We start from the raw sequence: 23,570 nt of genomic DNA, 5'->3' as shown, positions 1-23,570 counted from the left end.
CTGTAAAGTATTTTTTTTGTTAGATACTATTTACCATTACCTGTTGTAAGGCTTTCTCTGTTAGATACCATTATCTCAGACCTATTGCAAATGCTTTTCCTAAATGTTTTCTCTGTTAAGTGGTACTTATCTTGGACCCCTTTGAAGTTGTATCTCTCTCGTCTCCTCCGGCCGCTCCCCGCACAGCAACTGCATGGCAGCCGATGGCACCACCCGACATGCAAACGAGGAGGCCTCAAGGGCTCATGGGACACTATTCGGACATAAAACCCCTAAAAACAATGAGCCAACCCAAAATCAAGGACTAAGAACAACCACTCTGAGTCAGCAGAACCATAGAGAACCTCAAACCAACCAAAGCTGAGTTCCACCTTGTCACCATAACTTCAACAGCATTCGACCAGGCAGACACCCCTGGACTACGAGCTCAGCAGTGTCTTCCCAGGGGCTCCTGTCAGGAGGAAGCCCCAGCTCTGCCCTTCAGCAAAACTGAACACCTCCTCCCCTGCGTTGTCCATGGGGAGCAGCAGTGGTGAGCGCGAGCCCTTGAGCCCCCACCTAGAGATGATCTTAATAAAGGCATTAAAAAGGAGCTGGTCTCCTTGCCCTATTCATTTCACGGACACCCTGTGGCTTCTGACACGGCTCCGGAGTCTTTGCTACACTTTGTTTGCCACCCTGGGTGTGCTCGCCTCTGCTGTTCCAGCCTGCTGCTCCGATGTTTCCTGTTGCAGTCCATTCAGCTTCCCAAATAGTACTGAGACCAGTTGCCCCTGTGCGTTTGCAAAGGGTCCCTTCTCTCTCTCTTCTGCCGGCTGAGTTGCTGTTACCCATGTGGAGAGGCAGCTGAGCTCGCCCCACAGCACCCCTGCAGCTGCAGGGGAATCATCGCACCTGCCCTGCCCAGCCTGGAGCCACCAGCGCCCCTGCCTGCTGTGGCCATAACTACACCAAGGGGGAAAGTGCTTGACAGGTGAAAGAAGGCTGTTATTGGGTTTCTGGTTTTGTTTGTTGTTGCTGCTCTTGATGGTTTTTGTCTGCCTTGTTATACATATGCATACTAGTAAAGAACTGTTATTCCTTTTCCCATATCTTTGCCTGAAACCCCCTTAATTTCAAAGTGATAGTAATTTGGAGGAAAGGGGGTCACATTTTCCATTCCAAGGGAGGTTCTTGCCTTCCTTGGCAGGCACCTGTCCTTTAAACGAGGACAGGGTGTTACCCCATTTCAGTACTTGGGCTCTTTTTGTGATTTTTCCAGCCACCATGCAGGAGTTCTGCCCACGTAAAGATAGGTCTCCTCAGTGCTTGAGGGTCTTGTAATGCTTCATTACACATTGCATCTCTTTTGATTTTGTCTCATCTCCACACCAAATAATTTTTTAGCATAGTTGGAGCTCCTCTCAGCAGAGGTTTTAACATATTAGGATCTACCTCTGCAGAGACTGTAATATCTTCATCTGCATGGCTGTGCATTGATATAAATTGAAAAGAAAGAGAAAAACAGAAAAGATATAGAAAAGAACAAACATAACAACCACTCCTGGTTCCAGCAGTGTTCAGCTGATAGAAATTCCAAGATGAGGTAGAGTGCTTGCCTTGTGTCTCACTTTAAGTACCCTTTGGCTTTTCCTCTGCCCTTCCCCCAGTTGGGACTTCTGGTCATCTGGCCACTTTAGGACCTGGGTTAGGGGCTCCAGAGGCAGAGTATGAAGTATGCCAGTAATTGGCCGACACTAAGGGGATGGGATACAGGCCTGGAGGGGAGGTGGGGTATACAGGGCAGTGCATTGACTCACCAGAGCAAGGCTGGACCTGCACCTTCCCCCACACACATGCACCCAAAATGTTTCAAGCCAGCAATCCTTCCAGTCTTTCATACCATGGCACCACAGGACTTGCTTTTCAAGGCCCAAGAAGGTGTTCTGAGCAGTGGTGTGAGGCACAGGATATGTCTCCAGCCATCCAGTGGTTGTCTCCACCACTGTAAGAACATAGCACTTGCCTTGGCAGGCGTGCAGGAGGGTGATGTAATCAGTTTTCCAGATCTCCCCATATTTATATTTTATTCATTGTCCCCCATATCACAGGGGCTTTACTTGCTTGACTTCCTTGATTGCACCACATTTCACAGGATAACCTGGGAAATAGTGTCCATGGTTAAGTCCACCCCATGATCACAAGCCCATCTGTATGTGGCATCTCTTCCTTGATGACCTCAGGTGTCATGCGCCCACCAAACCAGTAATAATTCACCCTTATGATTCCAGCTCAGATCCACCTGAGACACTTTAATCTTAGCAGCCTGATCCACCTGTCTGTTTTTGCGATATTCTTCCATAGCCTGACTCTTGAGTAGATGTGCATCTACATGATGTACTTTTACAGCCAACTTCTCTACCCAAGCAGTGATGTCTTGCCAGAATTCAACAGGCCAGATGGGTTTGACTGTGCACTGCCAATTGGTCTTTTTCCATTGATCCATTCCACGCTCACAGAGCATTTGCCACCATCCACAAGTCAGTGTAGAGTGTTGGCCATTTTTTCTTGTTCAGCAATATTTAAAGTCATCTGGATGTCTTTAGCTCTGCAACCTGACTTGATCCCCCTTGTCCCTTGATAGCTTCTGCAACTAGGACTCCATACAGCAGTTTTCCATTTTCAATTTATCCCTACCATACAGCAGGAACCATCAGTGAAGAGGCTGAATCCCTTTTCATTTTCTGGTAGTTGATTATATGGCAGAGCCTCATTAGCACATGTAATTTTTCCTCCTCTGATGATATTTGAAATTTTCATCTTCAGGCCATTTTGTGATGACTTCCAATATCCCTGGGCAACTGGGATTTTCTAGCTGAGCTTGCTGTATGATCAGAGCAATTCACTTATTCCACATAGCATGAGTGGCATGATGTGTTGCAGAGACTTTTCCTTTGAGCATCCAGCCCAGCACTGGCAGTCAAGGTGCCAGGAGGAGCTGTCCTTCAGTGTCAATCACTTCTGAAGCAGCTCAAACCCCTTCATAAGGTGCCATCATCTCTTTTTCAGTTTGGGTATAACAGGCCTTGGATCCTTTGTATCCCCAACTCTAGAACCCAAGTGGTCCTCCTTGAGTTTCCCTGGGTACTTTTTGTCAGAGGCTCCAAGAAGGACCATTATGCCTGGCTGTAGTGTAGAGCACATTTTTCACATCTTTTCCTGTCCTGACTGGCCCACGGGCTACTGCATGAGCTATCTCCTGGTTTAATTTGTTCAAAAGCTTGTTGTTGTTGAGGACCCCACTTGAAATAATTCTTTATCTGTGTCACATGATAGAGAGGGCTTGCCATCTGACTGTAGTCTGGGATATGCATCCTCCAAAATCCAGCAGCACCTAGGAAAGCATGTGTTTCCTTTTTGCTGGTTAGTGGGGACATAGCTGCTGTTTTGTTGAACATGTCCATTGGAATCTGATGACATCCACCTTGCCATTTAACTCCTAAAAACTGAATTTCCTGGGCAGGTCCCTTGAGTCTACCTTGCTTTATGGCAAAACATGCTTTCAGGAGGATTTGGATTATCTTATCCCCTTTCTCAAGAACTTCTTCTGATGCACTACACCACACAATGATGTCATCAATGTATTGCAAGTCTTCTGGAGTCACCCTTTTCTAGTGCAGTCTGGTTTAGTCCACTGCAAATTGTGGGGCTGTGTTTCCACCCCTTGGGCAGTCAGTTCCAAGTGTACTGGATGCCCCTCCACGTAAAAGCAAACTGTGGCCTGCACTCTGCTGCTAAAGGAATGGAGAAAAATGCATTAGCAGTGTTGATGGTGACATCACTTTGCTGCCTTGGACTCCCGCTCACACTGAAGTTCCAGCATGTCCAGTACAGCGGCACTCAGTGATAGTGTGACATGGTTCAGGCCATGATAATCCACTGTCAGTCTTCACTCTCCATTGGACTTATACAGTGTCCATATAGGGCTATTAAAGGGTGAGTGAGTCCTGCTAACCACTCCCTGGCTCTCAAGTTCATGAAGCCTCTCATGGATGAGGGTCAGGGAGGCCCACTTCATGCAGTATTGCTGACAGTGCATTGTTGTGGTAGCGATCGGTAGCGGTTGTTCTTCAACCTTCAGCAGTCCCACAGCAGAAGGGTCCTCTGAGAGACCAGCTAAGGTATTCAGCTGTCTAATTCCCTGTCTCCACAGCAGATATCCCAAAAGCCCAACAGCACCCTTTTGGAATCTTGAAATACCCTCTCCTGAGGTAATCTATGCCAAGGATACACAGGGCCTCTGGGCCAGTCTCAGTGGGGTACTTTTTCCATTCATTCCCAGCCAGGCTCAGTTCAGCTTCCAGTAATCAGCTGTTGGGAACCCCCTTACACTCCAAAAATAGAGATGAATTCTGTCCCTACATATCTCAATGGCATCAGGGTACATTGTGCACTGGTGTCAACTAAAGTCTTATACTCTTGTGGGTCTGATGTTCAAGGCCATGGATGCACATAGTCTAATATATCTGATTATCCCTTTCTTCCACCAGGCTGGAGGCAGGGCCCCTCTAGTTCTGGTCATAGTACTCATTGCTCGCTTCTTTTAAATATGAACTGGAGGTCCCTTCAAGAGGACTGGAAGTAACATCATCCCTTCTATTCTACCTGAACACTTACCCACTGGAAACTGAAGCACCATTTATCCTTGAAGAATTTCCTGTAGTTGTTGTTCATCCTCTCAACTCATGTACCCATGCTCCTAGGGCAGAGGTGGGTTTTCCATCCCACCTCCTCATGTCCTCTCCATGGTCATGCTGAAGTGTAGAATAAGGACTTAACAATTAGAAATTGTAAAGCAGGTATGTTTTAATTCCAGCTGAGACACACTGGGGGATATCTCCTCCAAATTGTGCGTACTTGGCCAAGACAAGGTCCAGATTTAAATACACATTGATCCCACAAACTTGCACCTCCCTACCCGCCTATTCCCCGTCTTCTCTTGTTTCGTATTCTAATTAGCTGTCACGCCTCCTGGTGGTCGTGAATGGGGGTCTTGGAAGGAAGGCAGACGTCTTCCTCAGGTTGATCTTCGCTTCTGGGCAGTCATAGTGGAGGTTTGGCTATTTTTCAGGCCACTTTGCTCTTGCCAAAGATTAGGAGCTTGATTTTGCTGGATTCAAGTCACAAAGTTCTGCTTTATCAATTTTTGACAAATACCCAGGTCTCGTTTTGCTGAGTTTCAATGTTATACATCTTACTTATATGACTTCTACTTAGTAACTACCCAACAACCAAGCTTAATAGCTAATCTTCTATGTGTTCTCAGTACAAGCTGTTTCTCTACTTCTACAAAATCACCAAAAGCTGCTTCTAAAATCCTGTATTTTTATTTTTATAAACATCCTCCATATCAATGCATGTTTGTTACAAGGTGAGAGGGGAGAGCTTAGACAAGTCCCTGCCTTTGACAGGCTTCTGGCAGTAGACAGCAGCTTTATTGAGGTGGCCAGCACCAGGGAAAATTGGACCACATAATGCTGACCAACGAGGCTTCTATATGCCAGAACTTAGGTCACCTAAGAACTGCTATTCCTTTTTCCTCTCAATGCCCTCTTGCCCCACGTTGGGTACCAAAATCTGTCTTAGTTTGAATAGACAGGTATCTGCCAAGGAAGATTGGAGTCTCCCTTGGAATGTAAGCCCCCCCCCTCCCCTTTTTCAAATTATTATAAATTTGCAATTAAAAGGCTGTCAGGCAAAGATTTTGGGAATAGGTATAGCAGTTCTTTACTAGGGATATTAAAAATACAAAATACAAGATACAAATGTTGTAGTACAAAAGAATAAGCAAACAAACAAACAAGGAATCCCAGAAAAAAAACAAATTCTGACAGAGTCAGAAATACAACCTGACGCCCTGTTAGTCAGGGCATTGGAAACAATCCAAAGTCAGCCCTCCTGGAGTGGCAGATGTGGGCCTGTTGGAAGCAGAGATGATCCTGTAAAGCCAGGGGTCCCGAAGTGGGTCCGGTCTTCCTTTGGGAGACCCATGGGAACACCAGAGTGTGTCATCCCTGCATTTCTTGGTTTCAAGTGTTTGAGTCTTAGCAGCCTGATTCTCAGGCTGCTTCATGTAAACAATGTGTATTCTTAGAACTTATCAGTATGTTTTGCATTCTTGTTCTCTGAGAGAGAACTTGACTGATGGTCATATTGACCAATGGAGTCAGGAGGTTGTAACCTCCTTGGGCCAATCTTGGCCCTCTGTACAAAATGTATATAAGCTATTGGAGTCAGATAATAAGGAGCCTTCCATGTTTGACCCTGCTGCTGCTTGCCGTCCTCTGTGAAGGTCCACACCCATGTCGACACGTGTTGCCCCTCTAAGGGCAGGGGTAACAGGAGTGCCTGGTGATACTTGCGGCTCCTTTTTATCTAGATGGAAATGGTTGCCCTTCTGCTCTCTAGTAGAGCATCTCACAATAGGATGATGAAATGTGTCATGCCACTGATGAGCTTTGATGGTGCGTTAACAAAAGATATTCCCATGGGGGTAGTGGAAGACTGAGCAGAGATAAGAGACAATACCCCACCTGGTTTTTAACAGCTGGCTTGTTATCAGGGAAGGCAGTTACTCCCTCCCTTCTGGAGTTACAACAGATAAGGAAAAAACCAAACCTTTGGCGATCTCTTTGTTTTGGTCAAGTACTCTTTAAGTATCCAACACTTAGTCTCCTTGGTAACTTATGGGGAAAAAAATTCTTTAAAGTAAAAAAGGAGCAAACCTAACCCTCAACAATACCCTCCAGGCTTTTCCCATGAATGCTTCTAAATTTCTATTATCTGGCTCTTTTAATTTTTGTAGTTTCTGTCTCATGTCTGGGCTGGACTGTCCTAGCATCAAGGAGACCAACTGCTGCTTCCCCATTTGTAGAGCAGGATCAAGGATTGTGAACTTTTGCATTGCTGCTCAGAGCCTATCTACAAAGTCAGTAGGAGACTCCTGCTGTCCCTGTTTAACTTCATACATTAACACCCAATTTCCTGCTTTCGGAATGGTATTCTCTAATTCAAATTTGACTAACTCCTGGTATCTGGTTAGTGAGGCATATTTGCCTGGATTGTTCAGATCCCATGGAGGATTTGTGGTAGGGAATAGCATGCCCACATTACCCCGTAGGGCTCTATTAGCAATTTGTCTCTACACATTTACTTTAGCTGATTTAATCAGTAATGCCTTTTCAATTTCTGTTAATTCCGTCAACATTAAATTGATATCACCCCAGTCTGGGTCTTGGTTCTTGACTATCAACGCAAATAGTTTTGCCACTTTACTGGGGTCTTCCCTGAAATTTTTAACCTCTTCTCTCCAACTATTCAGATCACTAGTGGAAAAACGTACTTTCACTCTTATGGCATTTCCCTTGGGACCTACCACTTGTCTCAATGGAGCAATAACTGGTAAAACATTTTTAGTCTTGTTTCTAGTGCAAGAGGTTACTGGAGTCCCTGAGCTGGTTCCCTCATCTGGGTTGTGTGTGTCATCTCCTTTCTCACTTTCTATTCTACTACCACTAGGTGATAATTGAGGGGCCCCAGGGACTCTCCTGAGGAGATTAGATTGTCATTCTAAAAGATCAACCTCACTATCTTCTCTATCTCTCAGTTTAAGACATCTCTGAGCTATACTACATGCAGAACACCACCTCATTTTTCTTTTACCTCTGTCCTTTTCTAGGGCCAGAACTAAGGGAACTTGTGGTGGTAAATTAATCACAGAATCACAGAATGTGTAGGTTGGAAGAGACCTTCAAGATCATCGAGTCCAACCCATGCCCTAACACTTCAACTAAACCATGGCACTAAGTGCCACATCCAATCTTTTTTTAAACATGTCCAGGGATGGTGACTCCACCACCTCCCTGGGCAGACTATTCCAGTACTTTATCACTCTTTCCATGAAAAACATTTTCCTAATATCCAACCTATATTTCCCTTGACACAGCCTGAGACTGTGTCCTCTCGTTCTGTCAGTTGCTGCCTGGACAAAAAGACCAACTCCCAGCTGTCTACAACCACGCTTCAGGAAGTTATAGTGATAAGGTCACCTCTGAGTCTCCTTTTCTCCAGGCTAAACAACCCCAGCTCCCTCAGTTGTTCCTCATAGGGCTGGTGTTCCAAGCCCCTCAGCAGCCTTGTTGTCCTTCTCTGGATGCGTTCAAGCATCTCAATGTCCTTCCTAAACTGAGGGGCCCAGAACTGGACACAGCACTCAAGGTGTGGCCTGACCAGTGCCGAGTACAGGGGAAGAATGACTTCCCTGGTCCTGCTGGCTACACTATTCCTGACACAGGCCAGGATGCCATTGTCCCTCTTGGCCACCTGGGCACACTGCTGGCTCATGTTTGGCCAGCTGCTGACCAGTACCCCCAGGTCCCTTTCTGCCTGGGAATGGTCCAGCCACACTGTCCCCAGCCTATAATGCTGAAGGGGGTTATTGTGGCCAAAGTGCAGGACTCGCCACTTGGACTTATTAAACTTCATCTTCTTAGACTCTGCCTATCCATCCAACTGTTCCAGATCTCTCTGCAGAGCCATCCTATTTTCCAACAGATCAACACACACTCCCAGCTTAGTGTCATCTGCAAATTTACTAATGAAAGATTCAATACCCTCATCCATGTCTGTGGTCCCCTCACACAGAGGGGTCACAAGTTGTGACGTGGGTGCAGACTCATACAGAGGACAGCAGGCAGCAGCAGGTCAGACATGGAAAGCTTCTTTATTTTTCTGACTCCATCAACTTATATACACTTTTTATAGAAGGCCAGGATTGGCCAAAGAAGGTTACAACCTCATGACCCATTGGTCACTCTGACCATCAGTCAAGTTCTCCTCTCAGAGAAGAACTATGCAAAACACAAGATAATTTCTAAAAATACATATAGTTTACACGAAACAGTGTGAGAATCAGGCTGCAAAGATTCAAACATTTGAAAGCAAGAAAATGCAGGGCAACACATGTCATCAATAAAAATATTGAACAGAGCTGGCCCCAGCACAGATCCCTGAGGGACACCACTGGTGGCTGGCTGCCAGCTGGATGCAGCACCATTCACCAACCACTCTCTGGGCCCGGCCATCCAGCCAGTTCCTAACCCAGCAAAGAGTGCTCCTGTCTAAGCCACGGGCTGCCCAGCTTATCCAGGAGTGTGCTGTGGGAGACAGTGTCAAAAGCCTTGCTGAAGTCCAAATAGACAACATCCACAGCCCTTCCTGCATCCACCAGGCAGGTCACCTGGTCATAAAAGGAGATCAGGTTGGTCAAACATGACCTACGTCTCCTAAACCCGTGCTGGCTGGGCCTGAGACCCTGGCCACCCTGTAGGTGCTGCATGATGACACTCAGTATAAACTGTTCCACTATCTTGCCAGGTACTGAGGTCAGGCTGACTGGTCTATAATTACTGGGATTCTCCTTCTCACCCTTTTTGTGAATGGGTGTCACATTGGCCAGCTTCCAGTAATCTGGAACCTTGCTAGTGAGTCAAGACTGATGGTAAATGATGGAGAGTGGCTTCGCAAGCTCATCTGCCAGCTCCCTCATTACCCTGGGATGGATCCCACCTGGGCCCATAGATATATGAGTATCCAAGCATCTCAGCAGTTCTCTAACTGCTTCATCTTGGATAATGGGGGGACCATTCTGTTCCCTGACACCATCAACCAACCCCAGAGAACAGTTGTCTTGAAGGCAAGTTGTCTTCCCACTGAAAACTGAGGCAAAGGAGGCATTAAGCACTTCTGCCTTCTCCTCATCTGCAGTTACTAAGTTCCCTTCCTCATCCAATAGAGAACAAAGGTTGGCCTTATCTTGGGGAGGGCTTCCTCACCCGAGATTTAGGTTGTTTAAAGTCCTTGGCCCTCTAAAAGCCCCGAGTCGCGTTGGAAGATAAAAGCGGAGTGTTCAAGGCCTTGTTTTCAGGTTTCTTGTGTTGTTTATTATTTGATATCTCAAAATTTTCTCTGCTCCCAGCCGAGGTCTGGACAGCAGCTGAGACATGAGGTGACTGCCCACCGATGGGGTATCGCCTTACTTTTATACAGATAACTACTTCTCGGTTATTTACAATTTTATACCAATACCTAGTGCTCACACTAAAAGGGTCATTTCTACTTTGACCCAATCCACTCGAACTACCTTGTGTCATCACCACCTCAGAAGATGGAGGATGAAGAAGAAGGAAAGGAACACGAGGTACCACCCTAATTCCACCATTTTGTCCTCCACTTACCTCTATTCTATGAACCCTAAAACTACTGAATTTTTCATCTTCTGCTGTGCTAAACTACTGTTTTCACATCCTGGTGGTTTGTAATTCCTCTCTCAGTGTCGGAAGCCTCTCCCATGGACTAAAATCAAACCCACTGTTTTCCTGGGCTCTGTGCCAAGGTCTCCAAACCCCCTGGACCAGCTCCACACCCCCCTGTCCAGGGCTCAAATTCCGTTCCTCGGGTCCCAGGTCATCCAAGGGGATGTCCTGGACTCTGACAGCCTTACTTTTCCTTTTACCATTAATATATTTCTGGAATCATTTTTTATTATCCTTTATAGAAGTTGCCATTTTAAGTTCAAACTGAGCTTTGCCCTCACTAATTTTTTCCTACATGCTCTAGTAGCCCCCTTAAATACCTCCTGAGAGACCTGACCCTCCTTCCAAAGATGATTCATTCTCTTTTTATTCCTAAGTTCCTCCAAAATCTCCGTGCCCACCCAGGCTGGACGTTTGCCTCGCCAAGTCATCTTTCGGCACATAGGGACAGTCTGTTCCTGTGCCATCAAAATCTCTGTTTTGAAGCACACCCACCTTTCCTGAACTCCTTTGTTTTTAAGGGCTGCTTTCCAAGGAACTCTCTGAATAAGTCTCCTAAATAGGCCAAAGTCCGCCCTCCGGAATTCCAATGTAAAAGTCTTATTGATGTACCTCCTGATTTCACCAAATATTGAGAACTCTATAATTTCATGATCACTCTGTCCCAATCGGCCTCCAACCACCACATCTCCCACCAGCCCATCTCTATTTGCAAACAACAGATCTAACATAGTCCTTCCCCTGGTGGGCTCACCCACCAGCTGCAACAAAAAGTTGTCCTCCATGCACTCTAAAACCTTCCTGGACTGCTTTTTCTCTGCTGTATTAGGTTCCCAGCAGATGTCTGGCAGGTTGAAGTCACCTACAAGAACAAGGGCTGATGATCCTGAAACATTCTCCAGCTGCTTATAGAATAAGTTGTCCACCTCTTCTTCCTGGTTAGGTGGATGATAACAGACTCCCAGTACGATGTCAGCCTTGTTGGCCTTCCCCTTAATTCTTACCCATAGGCATTCAACTCTATTAGTTTCAATATCTATGGCATAAAAAGCCTTTTTAATATAAAGGGCCACCCCTCCACCTCTTCTCCCTTTCCTGTCTCTTCTGAAGAGCTTGTAGACATCGAGTGCAGTGCTCCAGCTATGCGAGTCATCCCACCATGTTTCTGTGATGGCGACTACATCATAGCTTTGCTGTTGCACCATGGCCTCCAGCTCTTCCTGTTTGTTACCCATGCTGCGTGCATTGGTATACATGCACTTCAGCTGGGCTACTGATTTCACCCCTAACTCGGGCTTACCACCTTTGGGCCTGCTTCCAGGCAGCCTAGCTGCATTCCCTTCCCCCTTCAAACCTAGTTTAAAGCCCTCTCAACAAAATCTGCAAGTTCATGAGCTAAGAACCTTCTGCCCTTAACAGAGAGATGTATCCCATCTGGTTCCAACAGAGCAGATGCCATAAAAGTTGCTCCATGATCAAAGAATCCAAAATTTTGTTGATTACACCAACCCTTAAGCCACTTGTTAATGTGAGTTCTCCTATTTCTTTCATCATTTTTCTCTGCCACCAAAGGAACTGAGCAGAGCACTACCTGGGCCCCTGTCCTATCAACCACTTGACCCAGTGCCCTGAAGTCCCTTTTAATTGCCCTGACACTCCTCTTTTCAATCTCATCACTGCCAGCCTGGAGTATCAGCAGTGGGTAATAATCAGTGGGCTGAATCAACCCAGGAAGTCTCTTAGTAATATCCTGTACCCAGGCCCCAGGGAGGCAGCAGACTTCCCTGTGGGATGGGTCCAGGCGACATATGGGGCCTTCTGTTCCCCTCAGAAGGGAGTCACCTACTACGATTACCCTTCTTTTCTTCTTGATGTTAGAGGTGGAGATCCGTCTTACAGATGAATCATAATCAGGAGGCTCACTGGGCAGATAATTTCCCTCTAAATCATCTAAATCATCTGGCTGGCTCTCTAGATCCAGGGCCTCATACCTATTCTGAAGTGGCACCTGGCTAGGTGATGGGGATCAGGAGGAATTTTTATTATTACCTCCTCAAGCAGGGACCCATTTCCACTCCCCTTCATCTACCAGGTGCCCTTCTATTGCCTGGGAGTGGGAGGCATAGGAGTCCTCTGAATCTAGATGGGCCACCCTTAAAGATGGAAGCGCTGAACTCCACCAGTCTATTTCCCTTTCATTTTCCCTGATACTCCTTAATCGTTCAACTTCCTCCCTAAGTTTGGCCACCAGTGAAAGGAGGTCATTCACCTGTTCACGCTGCAGGCATGCTTCTTTCACAACACCCCCTGAAACAACCGATAAGCTCAAACACTCCAGGCAGGAATGGGTCTGTACAGACACATCCTTTTTGGAGGGCTCCACTTAGTCGCGTACACTTGTACCAACCACAGTTTTGGACCGTGTTGAAACCTTTACTAACAGAAACCCCAAGACCAACCAGCCAGCAGAAACACCTCAAACAACACACAGCACACCTTACTAGCAAGAGGACTAGCAACCCTGCCTGCTTGCCCTGCCTGTGCGAAGTGCCGCATGAACTGCCATGAAAACTGCCATAGTCACGCCTCAGAGATGTGCCACGCCCCTGTTTGCCCATTTCTGTTTGTTGCACTCCCTAGAGACCTCTTATAATCGGTCACTCAGCAACTAAGGAAGCTCCACCCCTCGTTCCTAAATGACTCACAACTGCCAAATTAATACCACACCCTCTCTGCCACTCAGGCTTGTTTCTCAGAGTGAAAAACATATCCAGGTAAATAATCTCGTTTCATTTACCCTATCTTCTTAAAAACAACATTAACTGCAATAGAGTATTATATTGCAAGGTTCTGTTTACAGACCATTTTCCCACATTTTCTAATTTATATAGTGGCCATCATTGACTACAATATTTAATTAAATCACTTTTCTTTAAATTGCCTCCAGGGATCTCTCCTAAATCCTTCCAATGAACCAAAACACAGCCCAATGGACTCTTTTTGATAATCTCTCTATTGTCAGTCCTACCTATTCCTGGTGCTATCCAGATGCCCGCACTTTACAGCAAAAATTATCACTTGTGTTCCTTTCTTTACTCTTATTACCTGGATACTGCACCGACCACAAATTGGGAATCTTAGTTTCGGCCTGCACCAGTATTCAGGTTTACAATGCTGACAAGCAATTAACATGAAAGAATTACACGGTCCACTCCCACACAGCCTACACTGTCCTGATCTGCACAACAGACAAAGTAACAGAGTACGATGTGGCACAAGCTGAAAACCTTTTAACAGACACACAGGCAAGAAAGGAAAACTTATTAACAGACATACAGACACGAAACACTAGTCTTATATAGAAGACACAAAATGATACATACAACAATCAAACTCAAAATTCCAAGACCTAGGCCAATACTTAAAGTCATTGGACTTCCTTTTAGGGGACTCTAACCCCTTATGTATCAATGTTGGGAATTTCACCCGTGATACAGCGTCCTGCATGAGTCGTCACACACGTCTTATGGGAGTTAATTAACCAAGACCAGAAAGAAAATTCAAACCAACCAAGAAATACCTTAAATTTCCTGCAGTCGGTCTTTGTCTACCCCCGCAGAGAGCCAGTGAAGTGCGAAGTCCCTCTGAGAAATTCTCGGGGCGCGCCAAGGGAGTCCATAGCTCCAGCAGACCTTGCAGCCAGGCAGAGAATTCTCTCCTGCCTGGCTTGCCAGACTGAAATCCAAAACTGGGCAAGAAAGTAAAACTCTGTAGTCAGGCAGCTACAGAGCAGGTATTTGTTTATTCAGGTCTGGGAGTGAGGGGGATCTCTCTGCCAAAAACTCACTCATTCTTCTTTAGCCTTCAGTTGCATTTTAAAAGTCCCTCTGAGGAATGTCATGATTACAACATATTATTAGCATACTCATATTTGCATAAAGCTGTGCCATAGTTTTACAACAGTTTGTTGCTTTCATGCATGCGTCACTTCCTTCCGTGGTGGTCCTTTGATGAAGGCTTCTGTAGTCTTCATCACATTTGAACTTTTTACCTCTATCTTCAGCACATGCCTGGTGTTTCTTGTTTTTCAGTCTAACTTGTTTTTAGTTAATTTTGAAATTTGCAAGTTCCATCAAAACTTGCTATCTTGCTCTTGATGATGTTTGTTATCTCACTTGCCCTGCCATCTTGCTTTCTTTGCTATCTTGCTTGCTTTATCTGCACATCTTGTCACAATGTTACTTGTGGTTAACCTTTTGTTACATACTACTCAGGATTCACAACACTAAGAATTCCCCCACAACAGCCTGAGTGGTAAGGAGCCTTGGTCCCAGGACCCCACAGTAGGTAACATAAAGGCAGCTCTTTTTGATGTATAGTGTTATAAATACATATTATATGATTGGCTTTTCACAAATATTGAAATGAATACTATATGTGTTATATTAGAAAGTTATGTTGTATTAATATAGTGTGTTATAAATGTATATTATAAAGTTGGCTTCTCGCAAATATTAAAGTGAATGCTATATGCATAATAACTTTGCTGTAAGAATATAGTTTTTATTTCTGCTATTAGTGGGGCTTGGACATGGTAATGGGATGGCTGATATGGAGTTGTGCTTGTAGTTAAACAGCCTGTTTGGTTAGGATAGCATCCAGTGAACATATGATGAAGACCCTACTGCTAACATTCCAACTATCAACACCAACCGTCTGTAGAAAATATAGACCAAAGCCCAAGCTGGAAGTAATAAAAAAGCCACAGCCAAAAACCACACATGCTCTAAAAAGGCGGACCCAAGGAGGGACCATGCTAAACAGTTCCTGGAAAATAGAAACTAGTTTGTAGAAAAGTTTGAATATGCAACAGACTGATGCAATAGAAAGAGTATTTAAAGAAGGCATCTGAAAGAGCAGGCCGTGTACTTGGCTGAATGCCAAGTCACCCGGCCTAGCCATACTTTGCTTTTTCTGTCTCCTCTGTCTCCTAAATGACTTATTTTTTTATTAAATCTATTTCTTAAAATTTATCAAACCCCCCCCCCAAAAAAACCCCAAAAAATCCAACCTCGTTTTTCACATGTAGTGTGTTTTCTTGTGTATCTATGTGTGTATTGTGTATCTTTCTAAGGTCAGTAACTGGTAGCGATTCCAGGATTCTAGCCCGGCGTGGTGTGGAGGGGGACTTGCTTTTGGAGTGGTTTCTCAAAGTTTTTTTTTCTTTCATCGCTTTTCCAACTCGCCCCAGCCCGGCGGGGGGGGAGGGGGGAGGTGGGGCGTGCCTGTGTGTGTTTGCCACCAGCTGAGGTTATTTATTAGTGGAGAAGAGCAAATGACCTTCCAGAGTGTGATAAATTTGGGGTAAAAATTCGTGTATGAAATAATAATAATCCGATGTATAATAAGAGCAATGTTAATAAAATGTAAAATCCAGTAGGAAGCAAATTGTTCCCCCCCAGCCTGCACGGCTCCAGTTGCGAAACAGGACAAGGATCATCAGACTGGACAAAGACGCTAGCCAGCCCCGATAAGAGTCACTTCCTCGCCAATGCAAGGAGAATTCCTTCTTGACGACGATGCAGATTTCATCAACGCCCTGGCACGATATGCAAACTGAAATCAACATAAGACTGACCTGTATAATTGGCATAAGAAAGAACCTTCCCGGAATGGATTAACGGGACTTGACAAGATCCGGGAAGGCCATCGAAAAGAAATTCGGACTATTCAGCCCACCCTGGACACCTGGACTGCCTAAGGGCAGAAAAATCCTATAAAACGGTGGACTGAGAACTGCACGGCGTGGATTTGGGCGTCTTGTACCCTGGTGTGCGGACCCCTATCCACCCGGCGCAGCGCTGCTATTTTCCTATTTTGTGGTTTTCTCATTTTGCTGGTGTTCGATATTGTGTTATTAATAAATTGTCTTTTATTAATCCGATATTTGCCATTGCATTTATAACACAGAGGTTTTTTTTCGTGTTTAGCACGCGCGGATTTTGAATGTTGTGTTCGCCTAGGGACGCCTGGGCATAAATGGGACAGGTTTCTCGGAGTGGCCAGGGGAAGCCTGGCTCGCGACATTGCAGAAAAGGAGGGGGGGGCACTTCCGGTATTTCATCTGTGGAAAGGGAGGTCCTGGACCTCGGCGGGTTGAAGCGGGCCAGTTCGGAGAGGGGCTCAGCTTCTGCTGTGAACAAGGAAGGGATTTTGTGCCGTTTTTTCCAGGATCTCGGGGCAAGAGCAGCTCCGAAAATTGCGACTGAAATCACGAGACGGCACCGCGAGCGGGAAGGCCACGCCTCGCGTGACGGAAGGGGTGGAACAGCCACTCTGAGAGCTGCTGCTGAAGTGGCCCCTGCTGTTGCCCTGACAACGGCCGGGAGATAGGGCGAGTGAGCGGTCCCGGGACCCAAAGGGGGCCGGGCGTGCGAGACCTGCGGGCGGGGACGTCCACCCCCCTGGGCAGCTCCGCTTCTGCTACCGTGGTGAGTGGGGGCGGAGGCGGGGTTTAACCCCTTGGAGAAACTAATGTCACCCTTTGTAGGTGGGGACACAGCTTCTGTGATGGACGGCTTGATCGCAGTTTCCATAGTAACGAATTTTGTTTTGGAGAAACAGGGAAGCCGTGGCAAGGGGCAGCCATGGGAGAAGTGGAGTGGGCAGCACCAGTCGTACCGGGTGTATCCCCGCTGCGCGTCCGTCTCCGGGCCGAGTGGCAAGCAGCAAGCGCTCTTTGTGCTGCCAGGCTCACACCGCGCGGGTCAGCAGTCTTTTTTTAATGAACACCTTAGAAGGGAAACTGAATCAAGGTACTGTATGAACTATTAGTGCCAGAGGGGTAAGAGAGATGAGACCTTTCTTTCAACCTTTGAAATATGAATTAGGAAGATACTGGGTGGTTCATCAGTTTCTCTTTGCCAAATTCTCCTAAGAAGGATCTATTGGAATTTTGCAAAAAGAGGAGAATAACAGATAGTTTAGGATGGTTTACTGAATTAAAGTTTAAAAATACCTTCTCCTGCATCTCTGTGAATAAGAAAGGCCAAGGACTCTGCTGTTAAGTGGAAGAATCCTGAAACAGGGAGAAAGAGCCAGCTCAACCAGTCTTCTTACCTGTGAGTTTAAAGAATGGCTCAACTATATTCAGAAATCAGCTGGCAAATGAACTGGAGAACTGGATAAGACAGCAGCCAAGAATTGCTGCATCCAATAGTTGCTGCATCCAATAGTTGCATCCAACTCACTGTAAGTTTGTCCTATGAACACCAATGACGTACCCTATGCCATGTTACTGAAAGAGGGTAATGTTATTCTGAAAACATTTGCTGTCAGTCCTGGTATGTATCTGTTCCCAACACTAACTGATAATGTATCTGAGTATGACTGTTTACAGACCTTGGAAGAGGCCTATTCTAGCAGACCAGACCTGAAGGATATGTCACCACAAGATTCAGATTGGGAGCTGCATGCAGACAAGAACAGCTTTATGCAAGATGGCAAACAGATGACAAGTTATGCAGTGACAACCACAGATAAGGTAATCAGGGAAAAGGCCTTGCCATCAAATGTGTCATCACAGAGAATGGAACTGATTACATCAGCAAAATATCTAGAACTGAGCAAAGGAAAGAAGGTAAAAATATGGACTAATTCTGGATATGTAGTTAATGTTGTGTATGCCAGTGAAGTCATCTGGAAGGAGAGAGGGCTGCTGACTGTTCGAGGTAATGAGATAGAACATATTGAACAGATGCATGTACTGCTACAGAGTATTTGGAAGTCTAGAGAAACAGCCTTTATGCATTGCAAAATTCAGTAAAACAAGGAAACAACTCCCAAATTAGAGAATCATTCTGGTGATGAAATAGTAAGAGGGGCTGCAGAAAAAGGCATCTTAACAGTGGTGCCACAGAGGGGAATTTGAAACTTCCGGGGGTCTGGCCCAGACTATCAGACAGACCCCTTTGAGTTTCCTTGAGACTCAGCCCGATGGCAACTTGAATGGAGAGACAGCTTCAATCCAGTTGTCCAAAAAGTAGTTTTAATAATACAAAATTAACAAACAATAAGGCATCCACTGTATTGGACCGAACCAGATCAAGGCAGTTGTAGAAATTTTCCATGGATGGCAGGGACAAGGAACTTTGCAGACCTGAGATGTTCTAGAAACACGTGGCTTTATTATTACAGGGGTCATGGGTAAAGAGGGCCTGCTTCCAGCCAACAGCCTCGGCTAAAGCAAAGCCCTAAAAAGAGAGAAAGGGGAGAGAGAGATAGAAGAGAGCTAAGGGGTAGAAACGGGGTAGGAGCAGGGGAAAAGCATGGGAAGAAAGCAGGAGCAAGCAAGGTAAGAGAGAGGAGAGGGAAGGGGTGAAAGAGAGCAAGCGAAGAGAGCCAAGAGGGTAAGAGGGTAAGAGAGTAAGCAGGTAAGAGAGCGATCTCCTTGTTACAATACATTATATCTCTTTTTGTGTTGAACATTCTAATTTACAGTGACCAACCGGCGTGAGATACAAAACCTACAAACTTTGCATGCAGCCTATAAGAACTACTACATTACCATGTCATTTTATATTCTAAACTCTATAGACTCCTTTCTTATGTACTTGTTCCCTGATGCCTTTGCAGGGTGGAAAGGCAACATTCCTGTCTTTTGTTTTCCTGTCTTTTCAACCCGTCTTCAGCTAATCACTGTCTTCCTGCCTGCCATGCCTACATCTCGAAACTAGCTTTCATTTCTATTTCACTCACAGGTTTTACATCTGCAGTATTTCTTACCATAAAATAATATTCATAAGTCCTTCCTGTCCCATCTTTCCCAACAGGCAGTAACAAGGGGCAAAAGGCACAAGGCCAAAGGTGTGATCACTTTCTAAGGAATTATGGGTGTATTGGGATTTTTGGATTGGCAAAACAAGTAACTGAAAGATGTATAGTTTGCCAAAAGGTAAATAAAAAGGTAATGAGAAAAACAACATTAGGAGGTTGGGAGTTAGCTCTCCGACCATTTGAAAGTATCCAAGTAGATTTTACCGAACTTCCCCAAGTACAAAGATGGAAGCTTTTATTAGTGATAACAGACCATCTGACTCATTGGGTGGAAGCTATTCCCACTGTCAGAGCTACAGCCAATGTGGTATGTAAAATCCTTTTGGAACAAATTATTCCCAGGTATGGAATGGTTAATAGGATAGACTCGGATAGAGGAACACATTTTACGTCAAAAGTCTTGCAGCAAATAACTCAAGCCTTGGGAATAAAATGGGAATTACATACCCCATGGCATCCACAGAGTTCAGGTAGGGTAGAGAAAATGAACCAGACTTTAAAGAGAACCTTAACAAAATTAATTATTGAAACCCAAATGTCATGGGTAAAATGCCTACCTTTGGCTTTATTAAGGGTTTGCACACAACCCAGGTCAGACCTGGGAGTGTCATAAGATGATGTTTGGGTTACCCTTTCTGACCACCCAACATGAAACTGCTGCCTATGACATAGGGGAAATGAGTGTTAAGAAATATGTCAATACAATTGCAAACCCCTTGAAAACCTGTGGTTAAAAGGAATAATCCCTCAAACCACACCTTTAGACTTTAAAATCCATAACATCCATCCAGGGGAATGGGTAATAGTGAAAACATGGAAAGAACAATCTTTAACTCCACAATGGGAAGGTCCTTTTCAGGTATTGCTGACGATTGAGGCTGCGATCCAGACCAGGGAATGAGGGTGGATCCACGCCAGCAGGATCAAAGGACCCATGGAAGAACTGAAGGAGTGGACAATAACATTTCAACCCGGTGATGCCAAATTGACTCTCAAGCGGGGACTGGGTGGTAATGAACTGGGAGGACCTGAATGATCCAAGGGATGTACAAAGAATCACACCTAATTGGGAAATATGACCAAGCTCCTATCAGTAGTTTCGAGTTCAGCCTGGACAAGTTCTGAGACATCTCTGATACCCTCCTTGAGGAGAAATACTTCCACTTCAAACAAGAGGATCAAGAGTGTTTCGGTCAGAGTATTCTCATATTTTGGCCTTAATCTGTGACTTATACAAAGAAAAAGAGGAGTTACAACCTCCATCAGAGTAATACCATATACCCTGTCTGATTCATCACAATAACGGATACGCTAGCTGGGTTAAATGTAAATGTTTAAATTATAAAAAATTGGTGTTGTAATTCACTAAAGCAACACTCATTGTATGAAGTGTCGAGTGTCAAATCTATTCCCTATCCTGGTAAGAAATAAGAACGGTTGAAATAGTAATTTTGCTCTGTGGATGGGAATTACTAGTACCTGTTGAGTGGGAAATACATGAGGAACAGTGGGAAACTACAGTTAAGAAGTGTCAAAAACTATTTGCCTGGAAATTAACAAAGAGGAAGTGACAAGGAAATAGAGAGCAAGACCAGGTGGCCACTGTACTTGCCACAAAGAAGATCATATACACCTGCTGTGGGTTACAACCCCATAGGCATGGGAGATGGAGGTATAAGCCATACTGGGCCTCTATTATTCATTTTTCTGTCACTCATTTTCTGTCTTTTCCCTTACGGGATACCAGCAAAGTCATGTCACAGGTGTTACTGAAAGCTGTACATGGAAAGACACAGAGGTTCCTTTTTTATCACTCACACTCATGTCAACAGCCACTGTTATAACCCATCCAAGTTAGGTAATTGTGTGCGCAATAGGAAAAATATTGGATTGTGAAAAACTTGGGAACAATTGGTAACAGGTTGGGAAGTGAATGTCCAAAAGGGGAAAAATGGATTTGTTTCACATATACAATTGGGAATAAAATCCAAGATTTAGTAAAAGAGCAACTGGTAAGCAAAAAGGCAAAGCCAGCACAGCAATCTAACTCTGCAAATTTCACTTCAAGATTTGTATACAAAACTGGACCAGAAATTAGAAAAAGAAAGGGATATTTTGAGCCTGGGGAAAAATCTGTTTGTGGAACTGGGGGAAAGAATAAGTAAAGAACTTAATATAACCAACTGTTGGGTTTGTGGAGGGGCTTTGATGTCAGAGGAGTGGCCATGGAAAGGCAGCAGTTTAGGCCCAGTTGAACTGCTTAAGTGGAACCAGACAAATATAAAAATGGAAAACTGACCAGAAGGGTGGATTTTAAGCTCATCAGTGATAGGGGAAGAATGTCTCTGGCACACTGGGAAAAAAATTTCTTAAAGAAGTAGGAAATACTCCCTGTAAAAGATATAAAGTTAGCAATGGAACTTTTACATGGTGAATCCCAGAGGAACCAACTTGGTATTGTGTGGCGGTGGGTTGATGAGTGCTGATGGATATCCTTTGCTGATATGTTATGTGTTAATGTTGAATAGTTCATGCCTTGTTACCCCTTATTCTTCCTATTCTTAGGACCAAATGGCAGTTACCTGTCAATCTTGTTGTTTACATGGCACCTGGCCCTGCCATTCAACCAGAGACCTCTCCCAGTGTCTGGAAACTTCTAAGAAGAGTCCTGGGTGATTGGTTGGAGCCAGGGTTTCCCCCTCCTACAAGTTAAATTATGTACCCTGAATTCCTGTCATTGGTCCCCATGCTCTGCTGTCCCACGTGTTCTTTTTCCCCCTTTAAAAACTGAACCCTTCAGGCGCTCGAGGTCTCTCCGTCTCTCCTGCTCTCCATCTCTCAATCTTGGAGCCTCAGCCCTGGGGTTGGAATAAAACCTCAGTTGCTGTTTCATCGGAGAGTCCCGTCTCTCATTTCATCTGCGCCTTAGCAGTGGCTCTGTTTCACTGACTCAAAGACCCCCAAGTTGCGGTGGTGCCAGGGCTGGCCGGAGCCAGCAACACCAGGAAAACCACAGCAGTATTGGACTCAAAAGAGAATGAAAGGAAAATTGTAGATATAATAACAAAGTTGGACTTTTTTGATGCAATGATACAGGAAAAAATCCTTATCTTGGGATCCCAGAAATATCCAAATTTTGGGAGAATATAAATCAACAGGAAAATGATTATTGGAAAGCACCAGATGAATTATTTTGGATATGTGGAAAAAGAGCATACCCAAGACTCCCCTCTAGGTGGAAAGGGAGTTGCACTTTGGGAATCATACAGCCAGGATTCTTTCTTTTACCAGGACCAAATGGAGATCAATTAGGGATACCAGTTTATGAGAACTTAAAAAGAAACAAAAGGGATTTGATTGGAGGATTCCAAAAGTGGGGGGATGAAGAATGGCGTCCTGAATGCATATTGAAAACATATGGGCCAGCCACCTGGGCACAAGGTGGGAGTTGGGGATATCGGACCCCAATTTATATGCTGAATCGCATTATAAGACTCCAGGCTGTTGTAGAAATAATAACAAACAAAACTGGTCAAGCGTTGGAATTAATACCAAGTCAACAACACCAAAGATGAGCTGCAGTATATCAAAATAGTTTAGCTTTAGATTACTTACTAGCTGAAGAAGGGGGTGTTTGTGGAAAATTTAATACATCAGATTGTTGTTTGAAAATAGATGACAATGGGGATGCCGTTCTGGATATAGTCCATGATATCAGAAAAATAGCTCACGTACCAGTTCAAAAGTGGGAATCAATGCTAAAAGCTAGCTGGTGGGATAATGTATTGGGAATAGAATGGTGGAAAAATCTAGGCTTCTTCCTTTTATGTGCTACCACTGGTCTGATATTTCTTCCTTGTTTGATCCCGTTTTATTTGTCTGATCACCAGCGTATTTCAAGGCATGCAAGTAGTAACAATGTCTATAGAACCAAAATTGACTATATCCAGAACAGCACAAAAGATCATGGTACTAAAGAAACAGAATAATATAGAAGACCCCTTTGAAGAAGCAAAATAATTTGTGAAAAAAATAAGCAAATAATGAAGGCAAGGAATATGGCTCAAGCCAAATGATTGGTAAAAAGAAAGTATGGTATTTTTAAGAAGCAAGCCTTTTCGGTAGCAGATGTGTCCTTGGCTGAATGCCAAGTCACCCAGCCATATAATCTTTTGCTTTATTTCTGTCTCCTAATTGTCTATTTTTAAATTTTTTTTATTAAACTTATAAATTCTTCTAAGAAAGTGAACTTCGTTTTTCACATGACAGACACAGGACAGCTGGGTGACCAGCAAAGCTGCATTTCTCCCCGGGCCCCCACAGGCACAGGCATCTCTGTCCCGTATCTGTCAGCTGAAATGTCCAAAGGGAAAACTCTTAAGG

At 44.7% G+C, this 23,570-nt stretch overlaps 1 protein-coding gene across 1 annotated transcript in view; it reads right to left on the bottom strand.

The window, feature by feature from the left end:
• The window catches only part of LOC310922093 (kinesin-like protein KIF2A), a 195,143-nt gene extending 180,792 nt beyond the window's left edge, over positions 1-14,351 (bottom strand). The window contains exon 1 of the mRNA XM_083882424.1: positions 13,933-14,351. The gene's annotated coding sequence lies outside the window, so the exon portion shown is untranslated. The remainder of the gene's footprint in view (positions 1-13,932) is intronic.
• Positions 14,352-23,570: the final 9,219 nt, after the last annotated feature.

This window comes from Zosterops lateralis, assembly GCF_965231275.1.
Source record: "Zosterops lateralis genome assembly, chromosome: W".
Classification (NCBI taxonomy): Eukaryota; Metazoa; Chordata; class Aves; order Passeriformes; family Zosteropidae; genus Zosterops; species Zosterops lateralis.
The sequence above is the reverse complement of the archived record's forward strand: the minus strand, read 5'-3'. Positions and strand labels throughout refer to the sequence as shown.